The sequence below is a fragment of the Tetrao urogallus genome, assembly GCF_951394365.1.
Source record: "Tetrao urogallus genome assembly, chromosome: 1".
NCBI classification, from domain to species: Eukaryota; Metazoa; Chordata; class Aves; order Galliformes; family Phasianidae; genus Tetrao; species Tetrao urogallus.
This window is the reverse complement of record NC_136813.1, coordinates 52,601,086-52,620,591: the sequence shown is the minus strand read 5'-3', so window position 1 is coordinate 52,620,591 and position 19,506 is coordinate 52,601,086. Positions and strand designations below refer to the sequence as shown.

The 19,506-nt window shown below is 40.7% G+C and overlaps 1 protein-coding gene across 1 annotated transcript in view; it reads right to left on the bottom strand.

Moving 5' to 3' along the window:
- The window catches only part of ITGBL1 (integrin subunit beta like 1), a gene marked incomplete at both ends in the record, with an annotated part of 131,288 nt that overhangs the window by 20,458 nt on the left and 91,324 nt on the right, over positions 1–19,506 (bottom strand). The gene's annotated exons all lie outside the window — the stretch shown is intronic.

The following is a 19,506-nucleotide window of genomic DNA, read 5'->3' as shown; positions in this document are numbered from 1 at the left end:
AGGAAAAGTAGGATAAGGTGTTTGATTCAGAGTAAACCTGGTCCAATCATAGTGCTACTTCATCAAATGTGTTGCTATAGAATTAGCAAAAGCCACACCTTATTCTGTACCATTATTCTCTTAGTTACTGTGATAAAACACTTACTATAGAAATTCAGTCGTTCAAAAGTAATTTGAAGCTCACATTATACTTGAAGAGGGATCAGCACTTCACTAAACATACCCTTTCTTTGTCTGGAATAATAGGTTTCCCATAGCAACCTGATTATAGAGGGAAAGCTACTGCCAAACACATCCTAAATTCTCTTTAAATTCTGAGGCATACAGAAACAATTAAACACATGAGGACTATAATATTTGGCATCTATTCAACTAGCAGAGCCAGAGCTATGCCTTAATAATAAAGAGACACAAGTTTACCTCCAACATCTAAGAGTGAGTGTTCTTCTCACTCAACAGAGGCAGTAAATGTCATCATCTGATGACTTCAGAAGGATGGTTTCTGAGGGATGTTATGCTATTAGTATGAAAAAGCTATGCTTATTACAATGCAGAATTCTAAAAATAGAATAATTATAAAAAACATTTATTTGTCCACAGTCTTCATATTTACTTGCACTCTTTTCTCCCATTGATGTCAATAAAAGTATTAATTTATTACTTATAGTTGTTATTGAAGACTGAAAAAAAAAAAAAAAAGCTCAGGGTTTTCTTTGTTTCTAAAGGGAATTTGACTGCCACATCTCATTAAAACACTTAAGTGTGTTAGATAACTTACTCTGGAATTTAAAAAAAAAATGGGCTGTGACTGCTTAGCTTTTGATTTTACTCACAATTTCTTATCATTATTTTTGTGTTTTGTTCTGTTGTTTTTTATTTGCCCATCATTTCTGAATGCATAGCTAAAGTAAATGGTGCCCAGACTTAAAGATTACATCTTCTGCCATGCAAATTGCTATGACCATTAGCTGCGTACATTCAAACCAATTGGCAGTTTCTTATATGGACTGAACAACAGTCTCTTTTGTACAGGTAATTTACATTTTAAAACACTGCGTTATAAGTATATAATTTGTGTAATGAAATACCTTTATCCTGTTATTTACAGCAAAAGTATCAAGTATCAGGAAGACAGAGCGAAAGCTTAGCTTTCAACATTAAAATATAATATATGAATATAAAAAAAAAAATCACTGTCCTTTCCTGCCCATAACTATAAAATATAAATGATTTATCTGTACGTAGTGCTAATTTTTAATCTCACTGAAAATAAGTTGTTTGGATTTTTTGTTCAGGTTGCTTTTTTTGTTTGTTTTTATAAGTGTAAGTAATACGGTATGAAACCACAACACTATCTTTCAGCCCAAGCTGAGATTGCAGTAAAAGCCAATCAGGTTCATCAGCACATGGGAAGGATGCTGTTTCACATCAGTGATAAACAGAAGGGAATGTGCTTTCAGGAAGAACTTTTCTGCCCTGTGGCTGTTCTAGGTTTAACGTCTGAAAACGTTTCCTATCAGAAATTGCAATTACTTTGCTATCAAGCAATCTCAGGCAATGAGAACATTCAGCAAAGCTTCTGTGTCTTTCTGCTGCCAGAACTCACTTCATGCTGGATGGGAGCAGATGATCTGAAATAACGTTCAGAAATGGCAAACCAGTGATGGTAGATGAGGAGATTAGCACAAATTAATCCATGTTGAGAGATATGCTGGGTAGAGGAAAGCAGATTTGACTTTAGGAAGTAACACATAGGATGTTGCAGCTTTGGCAAAAGAAAAGGAAGGGAGGCAAAAGAGACTGGTAAAGAGAATGAATGAGTTAAAATATGCAGCACGTGCCAAAAATGAGGCGGCAAATCTCGTACTCTACTCAGTCTGAAGCTTTAAGAACAAGTTTAATTTGGGTGAGTTTATACAATGTGGAGAAACGTATAAACTCCAGTTGAAAACAATGGACATGTTGGCATCTCCAATTCCCCAGGTGTCTTGCAATGGCTTCTCACACCTTGAATGGCTTTTCATAAACAAAAATAACCGTTTGCATAAAAATATTGTTCTGCCTGGAAAATAACAGCACTGCATTATATTTGAAGTTATCCACAGCTTTTAAAATGTTGATAATTCCTGGACCTAAACAATTATTTCTGAGGTACCAGATAAAGGACACATTTAGAAACATCTTTAATATGTGGAAAAGTATCCTTACAGCCTCCTCAAACATTGAGTTTGCACAGAGTATAAAAACTTGGGGATTATTTCTGGCAAGGATTTTGGATGGGCAGGAGCAATGCTCTACAGGTTACATTTGAGCAACATCACCTGCAATTCTGTGGTAATACTGGGGGGAAGCTGGGGGGGTAAGAAAAGTTTTCCTCTTCTAAAAAAGATAAATGTGAGTACAATTCTGTTTGTCTCAAATGCTTCAACATACTTGAAAATTGTGACAAAGCAGCTAGTTGGGCTACCATAATTTTGATGCAACAGCTTGCAAAAAGGATTCAACACTTACATGAAGAAAAAATTTTCCTGCTAGACTTGAAAACTCCTTTCTGCATTGAAGGCCTACTTCCCTCCTCCCCTCCCAGAAATGAAGAACATCAGAATTCTAAATGCAGGTTGTCCTCTATAATGAGTGTTCAGCTCTAGCTGCAGAGTGAGGAAGGTGCACTGTGCTGCTCACCATGACAGCATGTATACAACAAGTATATACATAACAAGTGCTAATGTTGGTACACCCCAGGCAGGAGTGGAGTTGTGCTGGAGATGCATTAGCAGCGCATTGCCCTAGCACCCCATTTTTGTGCAAAATGGAGCCCAGGAGATGGCATCTTGTACAACAGCATCCTGGCATTTGACATATCAGGCTGCAATACTGATGCTTTGATACTGCAACTGAAGCTACAAGAATCAGGATTGCTTTCTTTATTGTGTACAGGATTGCTCCATTAGGGTGGTGGAGACCTGGGGAACTTTATTTGTGGAGATTTTCTGATGAGAATTGTTTTTTCCTCACAAGAATCAAATAACAAGTACTTTCTTTCTGCAGTAAATCACTGAATCATTTGAGTCATTAAAATGCACGTTTGACTTCTTATAGACAAGAAGAACTGTGCTGCAACTATTGTAAGAACTACTTGTTCAGATTTGGGTAGGTAACTTACTGTTTCTAAATCAATAGACAGAAAAACAAACACATGTCTCACGTCTACTCATAAAAAGAGGCTATTTGCAGCATGACTGACCCAAGACCTCAGCTAAAGTTATAAAAGCTCCAGAGATGAGCTCAGCTGAATCATGCCGACATATAATAAAATGAAAATTGCTTTAATAAATCCAAAGTCAAGTTTCCAGACTTGGTATTTGTGAAGTACTTTTCACATTATGAATTCGGAGCACTGAAGTGAACTATTAGCAGCACAATCTGAGAGTTTCCTTTGCCTAAATAGCCAGTATTCAACTGCTAAAACTGCATTAGGTACTACATTCTGCAGTATTTAAGGGTCTGAAGCAAATAGAGTAAACTAACTACATCAGATTGCTGCAACACACTTTTAGAAGTCTTGTATCTACAACTGGTGTGTTCTTGTTCCAGAATGCATTATCTCCCTTTGCATGCAGTCTCCAAGGCCAGGATTCTTTCACTAAATGCTGGCCCTTATTTTTATCTGAAGGGATGAAACATGCTTGGAAAACCTACTCCAAAACTGAGCTTAGTGACACTGGGCCATTCACTTCTACATGAAACATCAAAGTCCCACTACATAAGTGCTAGGACAGTGCATTTGCTATGCAAGCAGTACTATACAGAGTGCCATGGTGACTCTAGGGTCTTCTCTGTATACAGGTTTTCTTACCTTTTACATTGGAAAAGATTATTTAAAGTTCCTTGTCTGCAGCTCACCTACATTCATTTTCCTTCAGTGACTACGGGGATCAGGATTTGCAAAAATTCATAAACCGCCACAGTTATTCCACTATTTACATGTATGTTTTAAGAGACTGTTCACTGGTACAAAGTACCAGCCTGTACCTCATATCATAAAATATGCGGTGCGTTGAGTTTATTCTTTCTTTGTAAGACAGAGAATGTTTTATCTTTTAATCTATTTTAAAATTGAGTTACTTTATTATGTGAAAGTGTACTAAAAAAAGGTCTGACATTTTAGTTTTTCTTATGGAGAAGGGAAATACACAGGAAGAAATATCTCAAAGACAAATACTCTGAGGAAATAAAAGAACAGAAGCATTTTATCCCAAACAACAAAAACTTCATGGTGGTGTAAGCAACAGAATATCCAGGACTGCAAAAGGAAGCATTACACAATAGCAATTGCTAATGGCTGAGGCTTGCCCCCTGCTTTAGTACAAGCAGTATGTATAACTAGAAACCTAATTGCACCGTTGGCATATGGCATCTGAAGTAAATGTTCTTCCTTTGTGACAGCCTAATAGTGTATACTTCTTTAGACAAATCCACTCAGCAGCAGCACTTTACAGATTTAGCATCAGATAGTCTTTTACAGCTCTAGCTGATCAGCCCTGCTGATTTGTTTCTTCTTTTTCAAGTTGATTTGCTTTTTATTTTATCCTTCTTCCTCTCTCTCTTTAAACATTAGGGTAAGAAGCACTGCTGTGCTGCTAGGCTCCTTTTCAGAATGTTAACTTGTTGACATCTGTTATCATCATCAAGAAGCATGTCTCCTCCATCTGCCTCTTCTCCTTTGGAGTGCTTTGAGGACACCATTCCTGAAGGTTGCTATTGTGTTCCTGTGCTGCCAACAGGGAGTTTCTAGTGGAGCTCCAGGAGAGGAGTCATCCACAACACTCCTGCCCACTTTGCATGAGCAGGATTTTGGAACAAATGCCTTGCTTCTCCCAGTGACATCTTACTTTGCTCTCCTGCCCTTGAAAATTCACTCCCTATATTAAGGGGACGAGTAGGATTATGAAGGCAATTACTTCTGTGTTTGAAAGAGATGTGATAGTCAATGTCACCACACAGTGGAGAGATGTGTGAAGAAGACAAGATAGAAGGTGGCAAAGCGCTTTCTTAAGAAATGTGTTGTTAAGGCAGTGGAGATGGAAGAGGAGGAGGAATTAGTTGGGGAAGGGCGGGGGGGGGAGGGGAGGGAAACAGTATGGAAAATGTCAGCCCAAAGCTGTAATATTCAGCAAAATATAACCTGATTTTTCCTATCCTTCCTTCCCCTCATACTTCTCTCTCCAACAAATTAGTTCCTTTTTTCCATCAACCTCTTTCTTTTCTGGTTTTCAGTCAATATTCTTCTCTTTCCACATAGTCCAGTGGACCATCCCTTCCTTAAAAATGCTTCACCAATGGGTACTATGCATTTTCTCCTTCTACAAAGCACTTCGGCTTTTAGATCATGCTCTGTAGCTTGTACAACTGATCTCTGCTTTTTCATCTGTCCACTCTTTCTCTGCAAAATGCTTTCAATAACTCAAACCATCAAAAAAACTACTCTAAAATGATGCCAATAAATCAAGAAAAGGACACAGCATTCCACTAAAACTAACATCTCTACAGAAAAAGAAAAGTAAAATATTGCATTTGATTTAAAGGACCTGGCTTGAAAATGCTTTTCCTTTACCTTGGCAACAATCAGAAAAAATAGGACTCATTTTCCTTTCAGCCTGCCCAGTTGTCTGATAATTCACATAAGTTGCAATAAAATGTTTTCTAGCAAACTCCAAACTTAATGAAGATCCACAACTTAATGGTAAAAGATATATGAAATATAGGAACATTGTTCAAGAAGCTATGATGGCTTTTGAGCCATCTGTAGCTTTAGACATTTGACTGCCTTATCATCGAGAGGACTGACTGCTTACCACCTTTTTACATGCTCTGCCATGTAATGAGTCATAACACTAATTCCACAGAGATATTTAATTTGCAGATTAATTTACTAGAAAATGTCAACTGCTTTGTGGAAGTTTAATCACCAAAATGTTAAACTTGTTCACTTCCTGCTGATGCCTGTTGTTTATTAGATAGTAAATTTCAAGATATTTTAGGGTTGTAATACAAGCCTATCTATTATAGTGTTTAAACTCAGACACGCTGTTCTTTGAAGCTTTAGCCAAGACTAAAGAGCTGTATAATCGCAAAACAACAATATAAAGAGATTCAACTGCATAGCAACCATCAATATTATTTGCGGATAACAGACTGCTAAGTTCAGAAACCATGGCAACAAATGACATCACATTGTATCTATCTTATTGATTAGCTTTCACCTCAAGACTTTTTCTAGAAATGAAAGACATTACCTAGCAACTGCATCATCTACCAAGTTGTTCCAAGTCAAAATGCTCTTGCCTACCACTCGTAAACAAATTTGTCCTTTTTGTTGCCAGCTGGCCAGATTGTGCACTAGCCTCTTGTTACAAGGCTTTCCATTTTATCTGTTGTGAAGACACTGCCTTATGGCTCTGAATATCTTTGTCCTAAGTGTGATAATGAAATCTGTGAAATAACACTTCATCCCAGTGCCCAAAAAGATTGGCTTAGAGAAAAATATGCAATCTATAACGAGGGAATTAAAGGCAATATTTTAACATCTTTCAAAATACAAACTTTATCTGCAGAAAACCTCCCAGTCTTTCTGATTTTAAGTAGTAGGAGTAAATTTATCATTGCAGGTTTTCCTGAGCCCAGGTATTTCAGGAAAAGTACATGGAATAATAAAACAGTGAGCCTAGAGTTATCAAAGAAGACTTACTAGGTACATTATCTATCACACTACAGGTATACTTGCTTAAAGTTCTTGAAAACTATGCCCTTCGATATCTCATTTGCCTTGATATTGGCCTGTGATTAGACAAGGGCAGGACACTGTTAAAACTGGGTTAGAGAGAACAGGTGTAATTATGAGCTTCACATACTTATAATCACCTCCTTTTTGGAAACATTAGCAAACCCCAGCATTTAAAGGCAGTTAGAAGTTTTCAAGCTAGTTGAAACACATGCAACAAGCAATTAAAGCCTGCCAGTGAGGCTGCACTCTTTCTGCAGTATCTACCTCAGTGGAAATGTGATCAGTCTCCAGGCCTTCCTAACAAATACGACAATAGTTGTATTTAATTCTGTTTTATTTATTTTGGCAACACGAGCGACTGATGAAAAAAGTCTAAGACTAAAACATTCACCTACATGTTAATATTGATGCTAGTTTTTAGAGCAAGAAATCAGGTTTACAGCTCAAAGTACACCCAGAATTTCTTGAAGGGTTGTAGTCACTAACTAAGACATATGCTTCTGCCAACATTTCTGCTTTTGGTGGAAGTGTTCCAAGTTTGCTATCATAAGGACAACCTACTGAATCCAGCTGTCAGCTAGAAAGAGTGTGGAGTAGCCCCAGTCATCACCCACAGAAAAGACACAGAAAAGCAGGAAATGCCACTGATGAACAAGAGATACTTGAAAATGAATGGGAACAAAGGACCAAGAAAGTATTTGTCAAGTCAGCCAGGGGAATGCTATACTATTGCACAATATAAACTTTTGATAGCGCTAAGGAAGGTTTTTGTCACTTGCAATTCCTCCTTTATTTCCTCACTCTAAAGAGGAAGGAAGAGAGAAGAAAGAGTTTAACATTTCCCCAGAAAACATGAAAAGCCCTTCACTGGATGGAGAATTCAAAACACATAAAATCATATAATCATAAAATGTCCTGAGTTGGAAGAAGCCCATAAGGATTATCGAGTCCAACTCCTGGCTACATTGGACCTTCCAAAACTCAGACCATATGTTTGAGAGCATTGTCTAAACACTTTTTGAGTTCTGGTAAGCATGGGGCCATGACCAAATGAGACATTATGGGTCCCTTCAAAGTTTCAACAAAAGAGTTTTGTGAAGACAAGGTCAAATAAGATGCCAGCAGTATGTTTGATGTTACATATTGAGTCTGTTTTTTTTTTTAAGGATATGACTAATCTTTTACTTCTTTAAAAGTTACTGTTTAGAAAAGGAGAATGTAAAAAAAATATTTATACATTGAAAAATATAATATAAAAATAAGAAAAAGAAAATGTTACTTTTTTAAAACCTTTGAAGTCAAATGGAACAAAAATAGGAAAGCTGAAGTCTCTTATATAAATCAGAGTAAGAGGATCTTCTACAACTGATTAAAATGTTAAGACGGTAAAGCCTAAAAGTATTGTAGGGAATTCTGTGCTAAATTGAAAACATCCATCCCTTTCTATTTTGGAAATAAGTTTAGATATTATGCAAAATGCTACTTTTTCAGTGTCCTTGGTCATCACAAAAGCATATATGACAATGCAAAGAGTGCTTTCTCAGACCAATTGCTTGATTAAATACTGAAAATTTTATCAAAATGCGACTGTCAACTGAAAAAGCAATGCTTTCAAGGAAAAAAGCAATGTTCACTGCAATAGTTTATAGCAAAATATATAAGCTAAGCTATAGAACAGCTAAGAAAAAAAGATCTGAACCTAGGCATTAGAGTGAGCAGTTTTATCTTCCTGGATACAGAAAAAATACATCAAAGCCAACCGCTGTAGCAATTTTTCTGTCTTTTCTCCCTTCAGATAGTTTGGACTCTAAAACCCATGTTAAGCATGTTACATCTTACATTCTTGTCAGTACTCAGAGAGGAAATAATCAAGACTCAGCCTACTGAATCCTTTTCAAGTAGCCAATAATGTTAATACTTTTGTGGATAGTATGTATTAAAATATTTGTTCGTATTTATTTACATATATATGAAATATTAATAAATATGGGCTGTGGTGAACAAAAATGCCAAAGGAAGACATGGCTGCAAATGATGGGATTCTGCATCACTTATTTCTGTATCTCAAGGCATCCAAGCACTCTTGAGTTCATAGATAAACTGAAAATTTTACAGCAGAGTTAATCTCATTCTGAAATAAATGCCTAAACAAGTCCCACAAATAGCAGGTTAAAATGACCTTTTCCTCTCTAATAAATACATAGAAAATAGTGTTCACAGAGACAGTAGTCATTATTACAGAAATCTGAAGGTAGATGAGGCTCTTCCATTCCAGCTATGTAGGAGCAGTTCTCAGCTCCTTTGGAGCACAGCTCTCCAGAGGAGAAGGAATAAAGAACTTAGCTCTTCAGATATTGTAAGCTTGTGAAATAAACCCTATAAAAGCCCATTTGATTACTTTGAAGCCATAACAAAAGCTCACTGATAAAACAGCCACTAACAAGTCTAGAATGTGAACACAGTGCAGATTCCATCTGAGTTAAAAGGTGGGAGATATTGCTAGGAGTTTATTGCTCTTGCTATTAAGAGTAGGAGAAGGAAAACTTAATTAAATAGTTGCCAAAGTGAAGGAAAATGGGACACAAAGAGAAGAGCATTACAGTGACTTGAAATATTTTGGTAAGCTCATTCTAGAGCATGTATATATAAAAAGTGTAATCTAACAAGTTACACAAAATAAAAGATCCCAAGTTTAAAGCCACAGCTGAAGATGAAATCAAAATTTGGATGCAGAAAAGAAGAGACTGAGACGGAAAGGTATGGAAGAAGAGGCAAGTTAGGATGCACTTACAGCTTGTAAACCCCATGAACAAGAAATCTTTGGCATAACATTCCTAGATGAGCCCAATAAGAGACATATGGCCAGAAATTAAGAAAAAAGAAGACAACCGGTAACAGAGAAGAAAGTGGATCAAAAATAAGTTTGAAGTGCTTCAAACACCCTGAAAATGAATAAAGGAAGATATGAAATGGAAGGAAGAAAGAACAAAGACATCTGCAAATGAGGAACAGAAAATGGAGGAAGATGATTATTGGAGCTCAGGAAGAATAAGTGGGAGATAGTATAAAAGCAAAGTGAGATGATCCACCGAAAATAAAAACAAAGGAAGAGAGAAAACCTGCGACTAACACTCAGCAGGATCAAATAGATTAATTTCAAAAATGGATGGGTATGCAAAAGTAGAAAAAGGATGTGAGTAGTTTTTAGGCATATGCTTCAGAGAGTGGAAATACAGGTGACTGCAGGAAAATTTTTCCAAACTGCCGAATAGAAGTGACATTAAGAGAGAACTATGGACAACAGCTAGCACAAACAGTGGTGTGAAGAAAGAAAATAAGCTATGTGTTCTTCTCAAAGCAATTTAACTCCTGTCCAGATAAAAAAAATATTTTTTTATGGAAAATGTAATAAATACTATTATACAGACTGCTCAGTCTAGGGAAATAAATACTACTTCCTGCACCACCATTGTCCAAAACTTTGCCAGTTGAACTTTACTGCCTAGAAACAGTTTTGGTATTACTGCTGTGGCCACCTCTCCTTTTCCATAGCAGCATTATATCATGTCTGAAGTCCCATGGCTCATAAGGGCTGAATGGTGCCACAGCAGTGAGAAGGCATGGTGGCACAGCTGGAGAGTGTGTACTGACCTGGAGAAAAATGTTTCCACTTGGGTATTCGATCAAGCTTTCTTCAGTAAAAACAACCATTCTTATATATTTTCTTTATAATTAGAAAAGATATCAGGGATCAAAGTATATGATTGCACCTTCTGAGTTTCACCGAAGATTCCACAAGGTGCAATCTCATTTGAGCCAAATCACTGGCAGCCCAACTCCCTATTTTCAGGGAGCAGGATGATAGAACCCAAGACCACAGCACCCAGAGAAACAGTCAGTGTGCAAAGTGATGTTAGGGGGGAAAACAAAGATCTCTATTCCTTGCCAGAAGGAAAATTCTGCAAAAAATATCTCAAGATGGAGGAAGACAACGTGGAGAAAACTACCTCTTCCAGATGCAAGATATTTTTAGCAGCTGACAGGAGCTCTCATGCTATTGTGAAAGCTCTCCCACCCCTGTGAGGACCTGCAGACTTAGTTTTCATGCAGTAGTGGCTGACAGGAGCTTGGCACCGATCATTCCACCAGCCTTGCTGACCTTGCTCAAGGCAGAAGGCACTTGTGGCTGCTGTTGAGTCCTGACAACAAGTGCATCCTACAACAGCAGCAGGATCCAGCCCTGCTCCTAGACCCTTACCCAGTGTTGAGCTGCATTTCCACAGCAAGTGCTGGAGACCAACCAGGCAGCTTTGTGCAAGTGTGAAGTGACCTTTGTTGTTCTAGGCTTTCAGTAAGCAGGATTAAAACAATATAAGAGAGCAGACAGGAGGTAAATCCCAGTGTGGGAAATTTTATTCCAGCACTAGGGTGCCATCTCTGATTTTAGCACTGCATGAATTAATACTAAAGCCATGTTTGCTCGCGTGGATTTTTAAAGACTATTAAAAATTCATGCCAGCCCTTTTCCAGGAAGTGTCAGAGTTCTGTTTAGCAAATAAGAAAAAAGCCCAACAACAATTGCTTCCAAGCAAATTGAACACAATGAGTTTGGCAAGCTCCGTAATACCTGATTTTAGCTGGAAATGAGGCTTAGATGAAGCATTCCACGCTTCTCATAAATGTCTGATTAGAGAAACAAAGTAGGCTTGGTACCGTGAGTTTAAATCTGTCAAAATTGCTTTAAACACAGCATGAATGTAGGATTTATTTTTATTACTGTTTTGGAGAAAAGTACTCAAAATTACCCAGCCTAATAAAAACAATAAAAAGCAATTAATTCTGCAGAAATTGTCTTCAAGTCAATAAAGGCATTCTTTTTTAACAAGTAGTAATGAATTGAACAGCATTTATTTCATTAAAAAAGTGGATTGGCTCTTCTCTGTTAATATAATGGATGAGAAAATTATGTTCAGACCTCCTCTGAGTAGTTCTCTGTGACTGAATAGCTGTGCTATTAAATTCCCATGTAGGAAGATGTAAGGTCCCAGCAGCTGCTTGGGCTTTAATCCTTCCCCCCAGGATCCTGAGTTATGTCAGAACCCTGAGAGCAGCAAATAAGAGGCTGCTGATGAAGAATTAGTAATTTTATTGCTATTTTCATTTTCTCCCTCTTGGAGGGGTAGGCAGTGAGGTTTGGTGCTGAGGGAGTGGGAAGGAATAAGGAAAATAATCAGCAGAACTCATTTTTTTCTGTGAGAAAAAGTGGGAGGCATAAGTTACAGGGGGCGGTAATTGTGGATCAGACATAGGCGGGAACTGATACTCAGTTGTGAGAGGAAAAAGAGCAGTGGAGACATCAGCTGCAAATCAGCAGCAACTCCAGATACTATAGAATCAGTAGTATGCAAAACACGTCAAAACTCTCCAATACGCACGCATGCAATCACAGAAATGGAGCATTAATTAGACAAGTCAGTTAGCCCTTGCTGCTTTCCCCAGAGAAGCAGTGCCTGGCAGTGATATTCTGTGCATCTCAGTCACTGCTGGAGACACTGGTCTGGCCGCCTCGCACAGCAGTAGTTGACATTTCAGGGGCTGTAAAGGGGAAGGGGCCAGCAGACACAGCAGCAGGTCCAGGCAGCCTGAGGTTGTCACCAACGGGGTCAGGGATCTGAGAAGATCACAGTGACAGAATTTAATATTTTCCTTGAAACCCCCACGATCAGCTCTGCTGCTTGCATGAATGACTCATTCATCTATCCTGTCTGAAAAATCACAACAGGAAACATCACTCTCGTCTCTCTCTGCTTCTCTGCCACTGTATTTATAGCTGCAATTAATGACAATGAAATGTGCTTTCCAAAGAAGTGCCACTAAAAAAGTGAAAACTATCTCCAGAGTAAATCGTTTATATAGTGCTTAAAATATGTATAAAACAATACACACAAGAAATACACCCAACATCTGAAAGACATTCTAGGCTTACTACAAAAAATGTTACCACTTCTAAACAGAGGTACAACATCCAGAAGACTGATAAAAAAGAAATAAACACCACTACAAACATCAGGATCAGTTTGCACAGCCTTCCTAAACAGACAGGATCCAGAATTCATTTATTAACACAATCACACAGATTTTTAGCAGACTTTAACAACCTGAGCATTCTGCAACACTAATGAGGTTTCATGTCTGGATCTACTTCTTGTACAGCAAACATCACACGAAACACAAACTCAGGACTTTCTGTAGAGGATACTATGGACAAAATCTAAGCAATGTCAAGAGGCTGTATGCCTAATGAAATATCTGTCTGGAAAATTTTATTAAGTGCTAAACATCTGTACAGGCCATACAAAGCGCTGAATAGATATGATCTATGGCAGCTAGGGAAATGCAGCTGGAACTCAGATTGTTGTATATTTCTATGCTTCAGACAGATTTTTTTAAATGAAAATAACCTCATTTTGAAGACACCTTTGAATCCAAATATCTCAGCATAGGATTGCCCTGCTGTTCAGCACAAAGGCCAGAGTGAACTGTGGCCTAGGCAAAAGCAGATACACTATTCCAGCACCTGAAATCCAAAAGGAGCCGCTCTCTAAACTCACCCATGCAGCTCTCCTCTCCCACTGATACTATCTAGCCAGTCACAGGGATTTCCTGCTGCAAGGGAGAGGATTACTAATTGCCTAAGTGATAAGCATCCTTCTAGAGCGTTTGTTACACAAAGTAAAACGAGAACAGAGCACAAACTATATTAACAGCAATGTCCATGCATCTCTTTAAATCAGAGATATGCAGATGAAGATGCGTCTTAGCGTGTCCTTAACATTAGAATAAAGGACTGACTCTACTGTCAGACATTGGCCTAGTACCAGTAAATCACACCATCTCAAAATGCAAGAGAGATGGACTAAATGTCTTGCACTGCTGCCTCCTCCACCTACAGGACTGTCATGCCTTATATTTAAATGAAATTAACTAATTAATTTGAATTAATGAGAAAATGAAACTAATGCCATTAAGAGATGCCATAAAATGAAACAGATTTATGTGCCCTTATGAGAAGGGCTTATGGGCTGGTGCGAATAACAGTGTAATCAGTAGGGATGATACAGTAGTACAGGCAAGCAGACACCACCGGAGATCATCTTGTCCTACCCTACTGCTCAGAGCAGAGACAAATAGAGGCAGTTGCCCAGGACTGTGTCTAGTTGGGTTTTGAATGACTCCAAGGATGGGGACTCTATAAAATGTCTAGGCAATTTCTGTCATTGTTGTCACGGAGTTGACCAGATCAATCTATGTCCGTGACAGGGGCGACAGGCCTCTGCCCTCCCCCCCCACCCCAGTCCCACAAAAAATGGGAAGGAAGGAAGGGAGGAAAAGAGCAGCGCCAACAATCTATGGAGGAAAACTTATTTTACTATAATATTGGAATACAAAATAACACAGTATAATACAATTTAATTGAAATTGAGATTAATAAATCAGACAAGATGAGAGAGAGAGTTCCCGGGACCGATTCAAACCTGAAAAGCTTGGAACGGCTAGGAAAGCACCCTCCAGCACCCACTGCCAGGCAGCAAGAGAACGCCCCCCCCCCACCCGGAAGGGTCAGATCCCGTGACTGCTGTAATGTACAGGGATAGGTACCTGGGATTGGGGCAGTGACACTTTAATGCCCCGTACACTACATGATGTTTTGATGTGGAATATTGAAACCATAAAAAAAACAAAACAAAAACAAAAACATAGAACCATGACATTCCACCCCTTATTCTACATCGTTACATCATGCTTAAAATATATACACATATATATATACAAACAAACAAAAAAAAATGATTAAAATGCATTACACACACATGAATATACATATATACATAGAATTACTGACTGCGCTCCCCCGGCATCAAGTTTCCTTGTGGTACACATTGGACATCCCCATTCTTCTGCATTACCCACCAAGTGGATCCTGGTCCCTGGGCAAAAACTGTACCACGGAGAGGTTTGCCCTTCCCAGAAGCTGGAAGAACCCAAACCGCTTTTCCTACCATGTTCTTTACATGTACAACAGGGACTTTATCTCCCTCTATGGTATGTAGGGAACTGGATTGGTTAGGATCATCACGATTGACAGATCCTCTGGTATTGACTAACCAGGTGGCTTCTGCCAAATGCTTCTCCCAGTGCTTAAATGTTCCGCCACCCAGTGCTTTTAGCATCGTTTTTAACAACCCATTGTATCGTTCAATTTTGCCAGAGGCTGGTGCATGATAGGGAATATGGTAAATCCACTCAATGCCATGATCTTTGGCCCAAGTATTTACAAGAGAATTTTTGAAATGAGTCCCATTATCTGACTCAATCCTTTCCGGGGTGCCATGTCGCCACAGGACTTGTTTCTCGAGACCCAGTATGGTGTTTCGGGCAGTAGCATGGGGTACTGCATATGTTTCGAGCCACCCAGTGGTTGCCTCCACCATAGTAAGCACATAATGCTTACCATTGCGAGATCGTGGCAAGGTGATATAATCAACCTGCCATGCCTCCCCATATTTGTACTTTTGCCATCGCCCTTCCTCCCAGAGAGGTTTCATCCTCCTGGCTTGTTTGATGATGGCACATGTTTCACAGTTATGAATAACCTGTGCAATGGCATCCATAGTTAAGTCCACCCCTCGGTCTCTGGCCCATTTGTATGTTGCATCTCTCCCTTGATGACCTGAGGTCTCATGGGCCCACCGAGCTAGAAATAATTCACCCTTGTTCTGCCAGTCCAGGTCTATTTGAGCCACCTCAATTTTGGCAGCTCGGTCTACCTGATGGTTGTTTTGCTGTTCTTCAGTAGCCCGACTCTTGGGCACATGAGCATCTACATGGCGCACCTTCACAACCATATTCTTTGTTCGGGCAGCAATGTCTTTCCACAGTTCAGCAGCCCAAATAGGTTTACCCCTTCTTTGCCAGTTATTTTGCTCCCATTGCTGTAACCACCCCCATAAGGCATTTGCCACCATCCATGAGTCAGTGTAGAGATAGAGCATTGGCCACCTCTCCCGTTCAGCGACATCTAAGGCCAGCTGGACGGCCTTTACCTCTGCAAATTGGCTTGATTCGCCTTTCCCTTCAGTGGCCTCTGCAACTTGTCGTGTGGGGCTCCACACAGCAGATTTCCATCTGCGATGCTTTCCCACAATACGACACGATCCATCTGTGAACAGGGCATATTTCTTTTCATTCTCTGGTAGTTCATTGTATGGTGGGGCCTCTTTAGCACGTGACACTTCTTCTCCTGGTGGTGTTCCAAACTTTTTACCTTCAGGCCAGTCCATGATGACCTCTAGGATTCCTGGACGGCTGAGGTTCCCCATCCGTGCTCGTTGTGTAATCAGTGCAATCCACTTACTCCAAGTGGCATCAGTGGCATGATGGGTGGAGGGAACCTTTCCTTTAAACATCCAGTTCAGCACTGGCAGTCGAGGTGCCAGAAGGAGCTGTGTTTCAGTACCGACTACTTCAGAAGCAGCCCGAACCCCCTCATACGCGGCTAAGATCTCCTTCTCAGTTGGAGTGTAGCCCTCTTCCGACCCCCTGTACGCCCGACTCCAGAATCCCAGGGGTCGGCCTCGTGTCTCTCCTGATGCTCTTTGCCACAAACTCCAAGTGGGACCGTTCTCTCCAGCAGCAGTGTAGAGGATGTTCTTTATACCCTGTCCCGTCCGTACTGGCCCTAGGGCCACAGCACGGGCTATCTCCTGTTTAATCTGTTCAAAAGCCTGCTGCTGCTCAGGGCCCCATGTAAACTCATTTCTCATTCGCGTCACATAATAAAGGGGGCTTACAATGAGGCTGTAGTTTGGAACATGCATTCTCCAAAAACCCACTGCACCCAGAAAAGATTGTGTCTCTCTTTTGCTAGTGGGTGGAGACATAGCAGTGATTTTGTCGATCACATCTGTCGGGATGTGACGACGGCCATCTTGCCACTTTATGCCTAGGAACTGAATCTCCTGGGCAGGTCCTTTCACTTTGCTTCGCTTAATAGCAAAACCAGCACTCAGAAGAATTTGGATTATTCGCTCTCCTTTCATGAAGGCTTCTTCTGCTGTATCGCCCCACACAATGATGTCATCAATGTACTGCAGGTGCTCAGGAGCACTGCCCTGTTCCAATACAGTTTGGATCAACCCATGGCAAATGGTCGGGCTGTGTTTCCACCCCTGGGGCAAACGGTTCCAGGTATACTGAATGCCCCTCCATGTGAAAGCAAACTGTGGCTTACATTCTTTGGTCAAAGGAATGGAAAAGAAGGCATTAGCAATGTCAATGGTGGCATACCATTTGGCTGCTTTTGACTCCAGTTCATATTGGAGTTCTAACATGTCCGGCACAGCAGCACTCAGTGGGGGTGTGACTTCATTCAGGCCACGGTAGTCCACCGTCAGCCTCCATTCTCCACTGGCTTTACGCACTGGCCATATGGGGCTGTTAAAAGGCGAGTGAGTTTTGCTGATCACTCCCTGGCTCTCCAATTGACGAATCAACTTATGAATGGGGAGCAAGGAATCCCTGTTGGTGCGGTACTGCCGCCTGTGCACCGTTTTTGTAGCAATCGGTACCTGTTGCTCTTTTACTCGCAGCAGCCCCACAACAGATGGATCTTCTGACAGGCCAGGCAAAACAGACAGCTGCTTAGTGTTGTCTGTGTCCACAGCAGCTATTCCAAATGCCCATCGATACCCCTTAGGATCCTTGAAATGCCCCCTTCTGAGGTAATCAATACCTAGTATACATGGAGCCCCTGGGCCCGTCACAATAGGATGTTTCTGCCAGTCCTTACCAGTGAGGCTTATCTCAGCCTCCAACACAGTCAATTCTTGAGAGCCCCCGGTCACTCCAGAAATATGGATTGATTCTGTCCCTTCATGACTCGAGGGCATCAGAGTGCACTGTGCACCAGTGTCCACCAGGGCCTTATATTTCAGTGGTTCTGATGTGCCAGGCCATCGAATCCACACAGTCCAATATACTCTATTATCCCTTTCCCCCCCCTGACTGAGGGCAGGGCCCCTCTATTCATTACCTGTGGTAACTGGAGCAACTGCACTGGTGGTTGATCTGCCTTGTAATTCTTTCACCCGGGCTCGTAGTACAGGAGTAGGTTGACCGTGCCACTTCTTCATGTCTTCTCCATGGTCACGTAGGTAATACCATAAGACAATTCGCGGTGTATTACCCCTTACTTGAGCTGGAGAGCGTCTGCCTCTAACAGCTGAGATTTTTGATGGTGCACGTGAGAAGGAAGGTTCATCGTCTTTAATTAGGTGGGCTCGCATAAATTTCATCATCTCCTTCACCTCCTTCACATCCTTCGCTAGACTCGTTTGATTATCCTGATCTTCATCAAGCATCTCTGATACTGCTACAGGTTTGTCACGGTTAATCAGTTGAGACATTTGCTGCCGCGTTTCATTCAGTTGGTCCGTCACTTTTGAGATAGCAGCTACAGCAGCATGAATGGGGGATAGCAACTGTTGATAGTTTTGGAGCGTAAGAATTAATTCATAAATTAAGGGCGTTCTCTGTTGTTCGTTGTATCTGTCACACGCTGACATTAGTGTAGAGGCATATTTGTCCGGCGCTGTTGTCACGAGTTTCTGCCATATCTCAGGCGTTGTCCTCACTCTTTCAGGGTCGCGGTTTTGTTGTGGTAGGTTAGGAACAAAGTTAGGGTCACACAACATTTCCACCACACCTATTTCCCTCAAATACTGGATACCCTTTTCAACTGTATCCCATTTTTTCATCGCAATCTTCAAACCGTTTTTGAAGGGATACTTTTCCTTCACGGCTATTAACACTCGTTCCCAGAGGGAGGCAGTTTCATCCGAACACCGACTAATTCCTCTATCAATAGCTGGATCTCTGGCAATGGCACCTAGCTGGCGAGCTTCATTACCATCCAGAGACAAGCTATGGGCCCCACTGTCCCAACAGCGAACCAACCAGGAAACAAGACTTTCATTCGGGCGCCGTGTAAACTCCTTTCTTGAACCTTGGATTTCAGTCATCTTTAGAGGCCGGCGAGTAGTAATAGAGATTTCCTCTTCATCACTCTCTTCTGCATGTCTCTTAGTTTTCCCTTTTGCCTTTCGCGATGGTGGTGGTTCTGAGGAGGGCCCCTCGCCTGGATCTTCCTCTGCCTCCTCCTCCTCCTCTTCTCTTTTTCGTTCAAGACGCGAAGACACTCGTTTCCATTTCTTGCCCTCCACAGGAGCAACTGGTATTGTTACTGGTGTCTCCTGTGATTGATTAGATTTGACTTGGGGATTTTCCCCTTTGGCTTGAACCTCAGCTCGGAAACTCTCTCTCTTCAGAATGGTATTATATAGGGCACGGTAAGCACAAGCCAAACCCCAAATAAGTTGTACCTCCTTAGATGTATGTAAGCCGCATAGTCCCTGACTCAAATACTGGCTTAGTTTCTCAGGATCCCACAGGTGTTCAAGAGTAAAATCCCATGACACTGCGGGTCCCCATGCTTCTAAGACCTTTCCTAAACCTCTCCATATTCCCTGCCAGTCATCATTCTCTAGTTTTGGAGGTGACTCCTTATTACGAATGCGTTGGAGTACATTCAGGAGAATTGATGACACGAACAGCAACAACAACATGAGTATTAATTCAAGATTCGTAAAACGTTTGATAAACCG